The following is a 10,766-nucleotide window of genomic DNA, read 5'->3' as shown; positions in this document are numbered from 1 at the left end:
CACAAGTAAGTCTCTGCAACAGTAGTTTATGATCAACGGAGTCAAATGCTTTAGCAAGATCTACAAATAAGGCTGCACAGTGCTGTTTACTATCCAATCCTTTAATAATATCATCAGTGACCAGGATAGCTGCTGTTATAGTGCTATGACCTGATCTAAAGCCAGAATGAAATTCATTTAAAATTTTATTTTCAGTTATAAACTGTTTTACTTGATCATTTACAAAAGATTCAAATACTTTAGCCCTCACTGACAACCTTGAAATTGGACGGTAATTATTCATATTATATGGATCACCCCCTTTTAACAAGGGTAGCACCATAGCCGATTTCCATGCATGGGGAATAACACCTGATTTTAAACTTAAGTTCAAAATCGAAGTGATGGGCTCTGTTATAAGATCTGCAGCAATTTTTAAAAAGTAAGGCTCTATTTTATCAGATCCCGCTGACTTCTTACAATCCAAAGTTGATAAGGCTTTATAGACTTGAGTAGCTAAAATAGGAATAAACGTGAATGGCTGCGAGCTACACAAAGGTTTTTCCACTTTATATTTTATATTATTTTCCTTTAAATGACTAGTATCTGTACTTAAGTCAGCAGAGATAAAATGAGTATTAAAAGCTTTTACAATATTCTCTTTGTCTCGGATTATACACTGAAAAAAAAAATCCTTTCAATTTACGTAATTTTAATGTGTACATCGGTCCCACATAATCCGATTGTGTAAAACCAAAATAATTTTCCTCATATAATTTTTATGTGTCAGACCAAAACATTTTAATTGTTTTAAGTAGTCTAATATAAATATATTGACTCAAAGTGCCATTTCTCTTTACTATAACACATTTATTTTGTAATGTTTAAGTAATTTTATTATGTAAGGGGACTAGATTTTCATCTGTAATTCCAACATGCTTTTTTAATGCTTATATTATGAGATTATGTAACTCTAAAGCAATTTCATTATGTCTCTGGCACCAGAATAATCACTCATAATTATCCAAATGTTATTTATTTCTTTTTTAAATACAAAATACATTTGCATTGGCATAAAAAGCAAACAGTTTTGTACAAATGTTTAGTGATATTTAGGCAAACCACTGCTTTCAGATCATCAATTCATTTAAATCACTACACATTAATTCATTAACAGTCAATAACTATTACAACAATCAGCACATGCAGTACATACATAAAGGGGCAATTTCCCAGACAGGTTGTAGATTAAGCCATGACTAGGCCCTAGTAGTTATATTAGAATATTTTTTACAAAAAAAGTTTACAAACAAACCTACCTTACAAAAACAACACTGGAATACATCTTGAGACAAAACAATGGCACTGATATATGTCAAGATATGTCAGTGCAATATGTTTTCAAATTAAGGCATTGCAAAAGTCTGGGACTAGGAAAAGCCCCATCTGTAAAACTGACCCAAATGTTTAAAATAGTTACTATCACAGTAGATTTAGAAGTGCTAAAACACAAACACTGCATTCCAAAGAGACATGCAAAAGAGTAAGTACTATTATTTTTTAAATGGATTTACAAACTGGAAAATATCACTCCTTCAGAAAGTCAGAGCTACAGCATTTGTATAAACTGATAATCAAAGATTCAACAAAAACAAAATACAACAACCATTTCCAAAATCAACTCTGAGCAGCTAACTGTTAATGTTTTAATAAGAGAAAACACTTAAAACAGATAAATAAAAAGAACATAAATTAGCAGCACAGTCTTTCTGATCCTTTCACTGAAAGAAACTGTTCGTTAAAGTTACGCTCAATGTAGTTCCATTAAAATATTTTGGATTTCCTCAAAAATAAAGCGGAGATCAGGATAGGTCAGGTTTAAAGGAATACATCAACTCAAACAACACGGCACGATGTTGCAACACCTTCATGCCTTCCAGGACTATACAAAGATCCTCTTCTTCAAGAAGCATGTTGTTTGAGAGCACAAATCCCAACATTGGTGTCTTCAAATGACCTCACTGATGCTGACTTCATCCATGCCCTGTACAAAACAGACCAATTTAGTTAAAGAAACAGAAAAAAGTTACTGTTACAATAAAAGTGTCATTGGAAATGAGTACAATGCAAACAGATAAGTATACAGACCCATGTGCATTGCCACAGCATGTTACAATTGGTTACAAATACATGGGTTACAAAGCAAGGCAGCTGCACTGTCCACTGCTCCAGGTGTGTGTGTGTGTGTGTGTGTGTGTGTGTGTGTGTGTGTGTGTGTGTGTGTGTGTGTGTGTGTGTTAAATAAAGAGGCCACATTTCAAGTGTGTGCTACCATACCTGACAATCACAGCAAAATGATCTCATTTTCTCACTCTCATGTTGTTACAGACCTGTATAAATGTCTTTGTTCTGATGAACACGAAGGAAGATATTTATTTTGAGGAATGTTTGCAACCAAACTGTTCATGAGCCCCATTCACTTCCATAGTATTATATTTCCCCACTATGGAAGTGAATGGGGCTTATGATTGGTTTGGGTACAAACATTCCTTAAAAAAAATCTTCCTAAGGGCTCAGTCACACCAAAAGCGTTTATGGCAGTTGCAGGCGCCTTTTTTGAATGATATTCTATGGGCAGGGCATGTTTGCGCGCTGTTTATGCGCGCCGAGCGCCTTGCGGTTTTCTGCCGCCTGCCGCGCACGCGTTTTTGAAGGAGCGCTGAGAGCGGAGAAGCGCCTGACGTCATTTGCGTCTTCCATTGTCCAATCGAATCAGGGGAGAGGCGGGCCTTACGTTGTGGTGAGGGAAGTTTACAGTTGCTTTGAAGAACCGGACTCCACTCGCTCACTCTCTCCTGCGTGTTTGTGCACCTCTCACCCCCAAACAAGGTCAGAGCAAGCGTCCTCTTTTTAAAGTTTCTGCTAATATGACAGTTAACAGCAAAAGAGCACTCACGCTTCAATATTTGATTGACAAGACAGCTGACTCGGTGGTTGCTTAGCAATATGTAAAGCTGCGCCGCACTGCTCTTTTTTAAAAAAGGCAGTGCGTCGCGCCTTGCGTTTGCAAGCGTTTAAAGCGCTTTTGGTGTGACTGACCCCTTAGTGTTCATCAGAACAAAGACATTTATACAGGTTTGTAACAACATGATAGGGAGTAAGTGATGAGAATTTTTATTTTTGGGTGAACTACCCCTTTAAATCTTCCCAGGTGTTTTAATGACCCTTGTGCCAAAAGATGTAACTAAAACATACTAAATGTTCTGTACTTCCAACAAGGTTTACACATTTGTATGTCTATGAATCTATATTACTTACTTCTGTCATTTGATCATTGATTGTTCCAAGTCTTTTTGCTAGCTGTCCTCCTTTCTGATAGAAAAGTTTCATCAGGTTTTTGGATTGGAGGTCCAGGTGACACGCAGGAACATAAGACAGTAGTGATTCTTTTAAATTCAGCATTTATCTGAAAACAAATTAACCAACCATTGTTTATTTGAGTACTGCGAGTCAAAAAATAATACATGTATATTAGTTACAAAAATAAGATTTTTTTTGATGACTTACCAATGCTTTTGAGTGTGTAGCGTATGAAAGGATGATGGACCTATAAGAGGAAATATTCAGAGGTGAAATCAACACATAACCTCAAATGATGAAGGTCACACATACACAGAGCAATAATGAAATAAGTATTATATCTGTCATAGGACGCAATTTTGGACAAAATTAGATCTTAAAACAACAAGGTTCTCTTCTGAAAATGTCAGCTTTAAGGTGTGGCACTTCAAAGCGTTTTTTTTCAGTTAATATAGCAGACGTCACGCGAGACATTTAAAAAAGCTTTTTCTAACAGAATCAAGTGTTGCTCGTGGCGTAGCGAAGTCATGAATAACTGACGCGGGTCTGATAATCTGATTAAGCAGACAGTTTTTTTAATACGCAATGTCATTATTAATGTAGTCAATTGATATCATCTGGTAAATTACTTACATGGATAACGTTACTCTGGACAGAATAACGTTTGGTTAGCGTTTTATTTGTCCTGAACCGTTTCCATAGAACAGCTGAGTAAAAAGTGCCTCAAAAGTCAACTCAAAGCTGACAGTTTTCAACTCGGATAAAACTACCAAACAAGAAATGACGTTATACAGCTGACATTTTTAAAACGCTGTTTTTCTTTATGAGCCTTACACTTACTGACTGACTGACTGACTGTAACGTTAACTTACTCCTCCAAACTAATTTTTACTACAAGTCATTGCAATGACTACATATTGTAAAAAACTGTCTATCTAGTGAAGATGTATCACGTATAAAGTGAACATAAATAAATAATAAAACTTACTTTAATAACGTGGTGTCCGTCTGAGAGAGTTCTTCTGACTGACTGCTGTGCTGAGTCTTCATTTTGGCGCCCAAAACAAACGATGTTTATTCTTCTTTTATGGCAGTTGACATCCTTTTCATTGAGCGTTACTGCCACCTGCTGCTCAGGAGGTGCCGTTTTGTTTGCTTACTCAATTTTATTGCTTTAACTATTCAATTCAATCAATTTTAATCAATGTGAGAATAATGTGTTCATTTTACATTCAAACAAAACATTTTCATCCTAATCAATTAAATTATGTTTACACAAGGAATATAAATATTTTGTTTTGCATATACATGTTTATTTTATTTAAATTCAAAGACCCACCAAGTCCATTTTTTTCAGTGTACTCTCATTTATTTTTAAATAGTCCGGTAAACTGTTGGAGGTTTTTTTTACCTCCAAGTGATCGAGTTAACTTCCAGAAATTAGCCGGATTATTCAAATTTTCATTCATCATATTTATATAATAGTCACATTTAGATTTTTTTACCAATTTTGTACAATTATTTCTTATTGTCTTATAATTTACCCAGTCCATATTATTATTTGTTTTCTTTGCTTTAGCCCATGCGTTATCTCTTTTTTTTATAAGAGAAGATAGTGACTCATTAAACCAAGGATTATCTCTACTTCTTACTCTAAATCTTTTAAAAGGTGCATGTTTATCACATATAGTCAAAAAAGTGCGCCTAAAATATTCCCATGCTATATCAACATCAGGTATATGTGAAACAACATATAGATCACTATTATAAATATCTTTCAAAAAAGCTTGATCATTAAAATTTTTAAATTGTCGCTTCAAAATAAAACGTGGTTTACTCTTTGGAGTCTTGCAATTTCTTATACCCACTATCGCACAATGATCACTAATATCATTACAAAAAATTCCTACTGCTGAAAATCTATGAGGAGCATTAGTTAAAATAACATCCAGTAGCGTAGATTTTACTGGGTCTTTATGATTTAACCGGGTGGGTGACTTTATCAATTGGTCCAGACAAAAGAAGTTGCTACTTTCTATCTTCTCCACAGGTAATTCAGCATATTCGTTTACATCTATACAGTCTATGTTGTAAACTTAAAGTTTTATAGTTCTTTGGCTAACTATAGCATGGTTATGCAGTTAGTGTAAACATGCATGTGTTTGAACAGCCACACGCCGTCTCTCCGCCCATTTATGTAATCTGAGGTACTGAGATAAATGTTTTAAATCTTTTCTGACCTCTAGCACAAACACACGGTGACAGCCCTATTTTTAGCCTTTCATTGATAAAACGCCGCTGATCTGCGTGTCTTTCATTTCATTTTACAAGCGTGTGAAAGTTGAGCGATCTTATTTCACCAATATCAGAGATTAAAGCTCTTACATACACACGGACATGTAACGTTTACTTAAAACATAAGCATTGGACTCTGACATAATATAAGTTCACGTCCATTTAAACCCATCATTACTCCCGCACATGATTAAATGACAGGAGAGGGACTCGTCCACAGACCATCTCCTCAGTAATCTGGAGAGAAGCGGTCGAAAATGGACAAAAAGAGACGGATTTAAACACCAAGTGTAAACGTGAAGTGTAACAGCCCCTGGGATATTTTTCCTCACGTGGATGAAAAAGGAGTGTCTTAGCTACATATATGGTTGCTTTTTGTATGTGATTTTAAGCGGACATATCATGACAATCAGACTTTTTACATGTTTAACATAAATCTGTGTGCTTTGATGGATCACAGGCAAAGTACATTGCAAATTGTTCATTTTTTCATTGCTTTTGCTTTGTAGCTACTGGAAGCCATGTTAACCTTGGCATGACAGGGCCACCGTACTAGTTAAAACGCGTTCCGAATGGGGGGGGGGGGGAGGGGGGGGGGCTAGAAAGTAATGTTCAGTTGGTTGTCATATAGAATTTTACCGCTAGATGGGAGTAGATCCTACACAGTGGAGCTTTAATCAAATCTGTGTTAATATGTCAGAATGCATAAAATACTGTGAACCCCTCCTTTAACTCTTTCCCCGCCATTGCAGAGTGATTATTAAGAGAAAATGGCTGTTTCTCAATTCCAAGAACGCAAAGAACGAACTTGGGTTCTCATGGAGATCAGTCTTGCCAGGCGACCTTGGAAGAACGAACTCAGAAGGTTGCGAGAACACAGACACACTTGTGAGAATTGAGATGTGCGATCTTCCTGTTGGTAACCTGACCTCCCCAGATTCAACATCGCAACATTCATAAAGTGACAAACATACCAAACATACCATTATCTGCATTATTATATATATATTTTTTATGTCATTTTGTAATGGCAAATACGTAAATATTTTTAGATACCTTGTCAGGAATAATAATATAATCTAAAATAAGACACTGATTAAGATGAAGATGAGTTGTTCTATGCCAATAAAACATATATTTAAATATCCAATTTGAGTTTTTATGTATCTAATACTTAAAATGTTTACAACTTAATGTTGTGTGTAGCACTTCCCTCCTCAGCTCAATGACTTCTGGAGCGTAAAGCGATTTCAGCGCGCAAGTCTGCACTCGATGCATCCTCAATATCAAGAACACATCCGGGTATATCTTCATGAGTCTTCTGTACTTGCGTTTTTGAGAATTGGAATTGAACTTTGACAGTTAATAATGACGTAGAGCAAGAAAACGAGGAAGCAAGAACGCTGAAGAACGCATATTGAGAAACAGCCAACATTTCTCTGCCAATGACGCTTTGCTGACGAGTTTTTACGATAATCTGTAATCTGTAATCTGTAATTCCACTGTTATCTCACCCAATTTATAAAAAACTGCCGCAAAAACTAATTTAACAACATTTTAAACTTCTTGTATGTTTTGATCATAATAAGACATTTTTTTACAAAAATGCAATTATTTCAGCTTTTTGTTCAATTTTTTTTAAAGAAACTTATTTAAGAGGTAATAAAAAGAGAACAAATAATGAAAGGATGAAAAGTTTTTCCCACAGTGTTTGTTTGTTTGATTGTTTGTTTGTTTGAAAGCAGAGGGTCTGTTCTTTTTTATTTATATGTTTATATATATAATGGAATGGGTTAATGTTACAAATATTTTTTTTACTTGAAGATGTTATCTTCACGGCTCTGATACATGAAGATGATTTTGAGTGTAAAGACTTAGTTGTGTTGGCAGTTTGACCCAAGACTTCTTGACCTCAAAAGCTGATGCACTGTTAGAAAAAAATTACAAAAACTGTTGCTGGGGCGGCACCCTTTTAAAACCTACACGTCTGCATGGCCGTAGCCAGATGAGGTCACAGAGGTCCGGACCTCGGTAATTTTTTCATATTAAAAAATAAAATTTGAAGTTCTCTGAATGACTAATTGTGATTGTTAGGTGTAGGTTAGTATTAGCGATTTTTCTGATTTATTTCTGAGATACAAGATTTGGACGAACTTTGTTTTTTAAGGCCAATTATTTTTGCTTGTTTTTCGTACTAGAATCTGGCAACATGGAAACTGAAAGTTATCAAATAAGATGCATCATTAAGCGCGAGCAGGTTATTGCTGACAGGATAAAAGCAGTAAGATAAAGCAGTAATCATCATAATTGTGTCTGTAAGAGTATCAACAGTATCAACAACACTATCGAAAAAAAACAGAAAATAACTCTGGTACAAAGATGTAGAAGAATTGGGTTTAAATAAAATATGCCAAATATGTTAAAACACGCAGCGTAAAACGGTAAAGCTATCTCAACAAAACATAAGCATTAAGAATTCTGTTATTTCATTTAATTTAGAAGTTAACCTTAACAAAGTCATGCTGAAAACAATAAGTAAATACAATAAATCTTGAAACGTTTTTGTTATATAATATTGCTTATTAAAATGATTACAAAAATAAACATTGTTGCATGAAAAAGTAATAAATAATCCAACAGTCCAAGTCCATCCCCCAAAACAGAGTAAGTGTAAAAAGGTTAAGACAAAATAGTTTAGATCCCAGGTAAAAATAAAGTATGCTTCAATGTACTTAAACCACATAAATACTTGCAAGTACATTTGTAAGTTATGTAAAGTTATGCTACAAATATACTAATTAAAAGTAAAGTTCTATTTGAGCAGTATTTCAGTTTACCTAAAAAGTAAGAATACCAGTACCAACTAGATTTTTATTGAAATAAATTACAATTTTTTTTTCCTTAATTTTAAGAAGTACCAAAAACATATGTGATATAAGCCACAAAATGAGTGCACGGAAATAGTACATTTACTAAGTGTACTTAAAAAGTGTATTTTATTTAAGTGCACTTTTTTTCACCTGGGATAGCATTTGTTAACTCTTAACACCCCACCCTGGACCTCTGTAATTTTCAAACCCTGGCTACGGCCATGCACGTCTGTACCTATAAAGGGCATATTAGTACCTCAAAGGTACATACCAGCACCTAAATGGTACAAATTAGGACCTTTTTAAAGGGTGTCCCAGTGACAGCTTCTATAAAAAAATCTGAAACATTTTATCATCTGAAATTTACATTTATTTATTTGTCTTTCTGAAATACACTACACATGAGAGAAAGACCTGTGATAAATTCATATCATTACAGTTCACATGTGTTAGGGGTTGATGATCTTTGAATCATCTGTCTGGAATGAGATGTAAAATAATCATCATATTCATCTCAGACAGCTTAATCTTGTTTTTATTGGTCTGTTTGACAGATGCTCCTATAACTCAATTTAAAGAATATTCTGGACATTTTCTAGTCGGTCAAACCTGTAATTGTCTTTACCATAACAGCTGGTTTACAAGAACAACAGCTTGATTCAATTAGTAATGAATGCAGATGTGTAAAGCCTGAGGGTCACCCACCTGCAACCCAATAACTCATTTGAACATCCCCTTTAGCTTATCATTATAAATCTCTGTGTGTTTGCATTTACATGCAGAGAGGAGATCAAGATTGGTTAAAACACCTGTTTATAGGGTCCTTCTTAAATTGGGAAGTGAAGTTTGCAGTAGAGGTTTTAAAACTTTTATTTAATTTGGTTCAAGGACTGCTAGGTCTAATATGCTTGTATTTTAATACTCAAAAGTCAAAAATGGTCCGAAGCTGTCACTAGGACAGTATTTTTTTTTAAAAAAAGCTCCTAATATGTACCATTGGGGTACACAAATGAGACCTATGTAACCACAAAATCAGGTTGCACAGGTATATTTATAGCAATAGACAACAATACTGTACATTGTATGGGTCAAAAGTATCTATATTTTGCCAAAAAAACACATCTTTGAGCATTATAATAGCATATATACAAATTTTACCAGTCACAGTGATGGCTTCATGCTTTAAAACAGCTTGAATATAACTCTACAGTACACCCTTGCCTCATTTTGAATACGCAGATCTATGAATATGCTAATTAGTTCCTGACTCTTTCGCATCACCTCGGTCCATAGATATAAATGTAAATAGATGCTACATTCGGTGTTTTAGACATATAACTGCTAAGTTCGGTTTTACACAATGCATACGTAAACTGCACGTTATATGTGTGTGGTGATGGAAACCAACGCGATTTTAAACTGCAGGTCTCTAATTTTATGAAGAAAATACTTCTTCAATAGTGTTAAATGATGAATTTGCGCATGGCTTGTCTTAAAACATATTAAAACACAGTATAGACATAAAAACAAAAAAAGATTTTCTCCACAGTTGGACTTAAATTTCCTACTGTAAATATATCAAACATTTATTTATCATTAGCAATATTCTGGGAACCAGAAATCATCATCAACCTTTTTCTGTTTTTTGCTTCAGATTTTGTTTCCCAGAATGTTTTGCTTGATGCTGTTTTTTTTTTTACTCTGTAAAGACAAATACTTGTAAATGTTTAATGTTCATTTAAGTTTGAACAAAATGTTGCCAGTAAAAAACATACATTTAAATCTACGGTAAGTTACCGGCAACCCAGCTGCAATTTCTACGGAATTTTTTTACAGTGTATGTTTTGCTAAAGACTTCATTTCCACAACTTTAAAGGTGTTTTTCTCAATATTTTGTTTTTTGCATGCTCAGATTCCAGTTTTTTAAACAATGGGTCACCTGACGGGAGGGGTTCTAGTGAACCAATCACAGCGCTTGCGGTCCGTGTAGAACTGACGCGCTGTTAAAAATTTGGCAAGGTTCTACGCAGAGGCTACGGATAACCTATGGCGTAGACCTATATATTGGACTTTAGATGCTAGGGTGTACTTTTTCTAAGGATACTGCCCCAATGACAATGACTAGTTTACTACGTTATAACATCAAACACACAGTTGACCTCTGGAGTTTTACCTGGCCCAAGGTTAAATTGAATTGTATGTGTGTTTGTGTTGTGTGTTGTATGTGTAATGTTCTCACACACTGTGCTGAATTGCAGTACA

General features: G+C 34.7%; 1 long non-coding RNA gene across 1 annotated transcript; it reads right to left on the bottom strand.

The window, feature by feature from the left end:
* Positions 1–999: 999 nt before the first annotated feature.
* LOC129418907 (uncharacterized) lies at positions 1,000–4,701 on the bottom strand. The gene is made up of 4 exons (XR_008636275.2): positions 4,328–4,701; positions 3,547–3,586; positions 3,298–3,445; positions 1,000–2,023 (listed from the first exon to the last, which is right to left on the bottom strand). It is a non-coding gene; the product is annotated as an uncharacterized lncRNA (long non-coding RNA).
* Between the last annotated feature and the right edge of the window lie 6,065 nt (positions 4,702–10,766).

This window comes from Misgurnus anguillicaudatus, chromosome 15 (assembly GCF_027580225.2).
Source record: "Misgurnus anguillicaudatus chromosome 15, ASM2758022v2, whole genome shotgun sequence".
NCBI lineage: Eukaryota > Metazoa > Chordata > Actinopteri > Cypriniformes > Cobitidae > Misgurnus > Misgurnus anguillicaudatus.
This window is presented reverse-complemented; position numbering and strand designations above follow the sequence as displayed.